We start from the raw sequence: 3,850 nt of genomic DNA, 5'->3' as shown, positions 1-3,850 counted from the left end.
CTCCGGAGTAGTGTTTCACCACTGTGCAGACATAGTCAGCAACCTTCGGCACACACAGTGGCACGCTGAAGATTTCTTTAAACATCGCCTTGTAGACAGCACTGTCGTCCTCGTCTGAGCTGCTGCTGGAATCGCTGTTGTCATGTGCTAGATGTGACAGCAACACAGACGGCATTCCAAGCGTAGTTAACCGGCGCCTCTTGGACATTTTTTTTGTTTCACACAGCGCGGCCCACGCAAAACACAACTCAGCAAGGACGCTACAAATGCGTGACTACACCAAAAGCCGACACTTGCTTCTGCCTACGAGTAGGGAATGCCGCGGTTAACTCGCACCGCTTCCGCGACGTAGCGGAAGTGGCTCTGTCACGTGAACACATCTCGGAGCCGCTCCGACTTTTTTCTCGGAGCGCGTCAGAGCGCTCTGAGCTGGAGGCGAGCGCTCAGAAACAACCAGCCGAATGTAGTCAGAGCGCCCGGTTTCCACCAGCCGAATGTGCGGCCGCCTCTCAGAGCGCTCTAGAGCGATCTAAAGCGACCAGTCGAAGACACCATTAGCAAATCAACTAATCAGCAATATAAGGCAATTCTGAGAACTAAATGATATGCACGAGGCGGATAGTGACCATGAGTGCGCAGGAACAAAGCTTTCGCATTTGTCCGCATTACTGAACTTCAGGCGCCTTCATGCCTGCTCACATTCTTTGAAAGCGGCATGTCATACGTTATCCATATCCTTAGCCCCCTTCGCCTAACCCTTTTTAAAGCGTAAATGGCTTTTTATATAAGGTGCGCCCCCGTCCCCCGTAGCAGTACTTGGGGAGATCTTGTCCCCATACATCCCCCTTTTCGCTATCCCTGCCACTTGAAAAATGAAAGGAAATGACGATGAAACTCTCTCACTCCTCGCTGAACGCTTAAACCACGTTAAATTTCGATAGCGAAACGCAAAAGGCGCCCATGTAGTGTGCGATGTCAGTGCATGTGAATGATCCCCAGGTGGTCGAAATTATTCCGGAGCCCTCCATTGCCGTACAGATTTCTGTTATTTACTTCCCTACCTTCATTCTTCGTGCTGGACTCCTTCTCACATTAGTAGTTTTCGAGTAATGAAAAAGGCGCATTAATAAAAATAATTGGTTTTCGGGGAAAGAAAATGGCGCAGTATCTGTCTCATATAACGTTGGACGCCTGAACTGCGCCATAAGGGAAGGGATAAGGGAGGGAGTGAAAGAAGATAGGAAGAAGGAGGTGCCGTAGTGCAGGGCTCCGGAATAATTTCGACCACCTGGGGATGTTTAACGTGTACTGACATCGCACAGCACACGAGCGCCTTAGCGTTTTTCCTCCATAAAAATGCAGCCGCCGTGAAAAAGGCGCCTTAATTTCCTCATTCAGTGGACACCTCAACCGCGCTGTAAGGAACGGAGGAATGTGGGAGTGAGAGAAGAAAGAGTGAAACCGGTGCCGTAAGGAGGGCTCCGGAATAATTTCAACCTTCTCATAACAGCTCACGGCACGGCTTAGGTGTCCACCGGAAGCGAGACAGTTAGGGTGCCTTTCCCTTTCTCATAAATGAAATAGAAATTGAAATTGGTTTTTGTGGAAAAGAAATGGTGCAGTACCTGTCTCACATATCGGCTGACACCTGAACCACGCCGTAAGGGAAGGGATAAAGGATGGAGTGAAGGAAGAAAGACGTGCCGTAATGGAGGGCACTGGAATAATTTCGACCACGTGTGGATCTTTAACGTGCACTGACATTGCACAGCACACGGGCGCCTTAGCGTTTTGCCTTCATAAAAACGAAACCGCCGCGTTTTTATGGAGGCGAAACGCTAAGGCGCCCTTGTACTGTGCTATGTCAGTGCACGTTAAAAATCCCCAGGTGGTCGAAATACGATCCAGAGTTCCCGGGCTTGAACCCGACCACGGCGGCTGCGTTTCAATGGAGGCGAAACGCTAAGGCGCCCATGTTCTGTGCGATGTCAGTGCACGTTAAAGATCCCCAGGAGATCGAAATTATTGCGGAGCCCTCCACTGCGCTACGTGTTTTTTTCTTTCACGCTCTCCTTTATCCCTTCCTGGTTCAGGTGACCAAATAAATATGAGGCGGATACTGCGCCGTTTTCTTTCCCCCAAAACTGATCATTATTGTTATTAGAGGCAGCATTTGGCTTTGGACAGGCGTTAGCCAGAGCTAAACAACCAGCAATTTATTCAGATTCGCGCAAGGAACGAATGGGAACGAGAGGCAATAGTATTCATTTAAGTGAGCGTTGAAATGAGCATGCCCATCGCAACTGTGCAGACATCATGCTTTTCTTAAGAAGAAGCTTCGCAAAGCGTCTTATAGCGCGAAATTCCTCTGTAATACCATCGTTTTTTATGCAATGAATCAAAAAGTGACAAGTAGCATCGTGATAATGATTCTACGCATGTCTTTATATGATCGGCCCAATAAATGCATTTCGAAATTAAAAACAAAAAGAAACATAACGGCTTCTGTCAAATAGCCTCCCCTTTTGCGGGTGTAGTACACCAAGGCGCTTTAACTTACTCATGGTGCAATCTCGGTGGACACGTCAATTGCGCCGTGATGGAATGGCCTAAGAAGGGAGTGGATGGCAGTGGTGAAAACATTTTCAGTGGCTTAGCTCGGCTATGCCAGGATATACGCAGCGGGAGGTGCGTTTCCTTGGCTGAGGTTGTTGTGGTAGCTGTATTTTTAGCAGTGAGGGACATTGGGTATACACATCTTTTATTCATTTTGCTTGATAAAGACGAAGACTGCCCGATGATCTGTGAAGTAGCATGCAGCGGTCTCAATTTTGTCGATAAAGTATTTCGATTTGGTAGAACCTGTTTAGTATACAAGCTCTATAGGAGTTCGCCATTGTGTAGTCTGGACGTGAGGGTCCGAAGCTAAATTGAAATCAAACTTTTCTTTCATAGACTGGCTAATAGAGTCCTGTTTCCTGTTGAAATCACCCAAAGTCACACACAACTGTGAAACTATGCCGTAAGCTTCTATACACGTGGCAATCACATCAGTCGTCTGCTTGACAGATGTTCCCGGTGCCAAGTAGACTCCTTGGATCATAATGCCGCTTTCCAGAAGCCGAACATAACAGGCTTCACCATTATTCACCGCGATCGAAAGGAGGAACACCATGTATTCCCTCCGTAAGCAATTCGCTCAAGAAGCAATTAAGGTGTCCACCGAGAGTAAGTCACTTACTACGCCTTTCTTTTTCTCGTAACTAATTTTGTTTTTCTTCTACCATACACCCGTGAGAGGGGAGGCTGTTTTACATCAAAACGGTACATGTTTCTTTTCGTTGTTATTTTCGAAATACGTTCAACAAGAAGGACAATTAAAAGACTTACACAGCGGTATTAACTTGATTCCACGTGAGATTTCTTTGTTCATTACACACGAACACAGAGATGAATTTAAAGAAAAATTACGCGCCATAAGCGGGCTCCCTAAGCTTGCTCAAAACCGAGGCATGAAGTCTGCAGAGTTCAAATGAGTGCCCTAACTTTACCAACGGTCGAACGCTAGTGAGCGAGCTTTAATAATCTCGTCTACATCACAGTTATTTCTCCTTTTATTGTCAATGTCGAATGAACTAACGAGAGTTGACCGCAGTAATAATTTCTGTAATATTTTACTTCCTTTTTTCCCGGCTATCCGCCACGTAATCCGTAAAGGCGATTTTAAACCGGCGCCAGGAAAGACTCCATTGCCCAGAAAATCCAGCGTTGGGGCTGTTGCTGTCGGCGTTGTGAGCGAAAAATCACGGACATGACTGTGGCAGGTGGCCCATTGGATTGCGAACAAACT

The sequence above is a fragment of the Amblyomma americanum genome, chromosome 1 (genome assembly GCF_052857255.1).
Source record: "Amblyomma americanum isolate KBUSLIRL-KWMA chromosome 1, ASM5285725v1, whole genome shotgun sequence".
Lineage (NCBI taxonomy): Eukaryota > Metazoa > Arthropoda > Arachnida > Ixodida > Ixodidae > Amblyomma > Amblyomma americanum.
Note: the sequence above shows the minus strand (reverse complement) of the source record.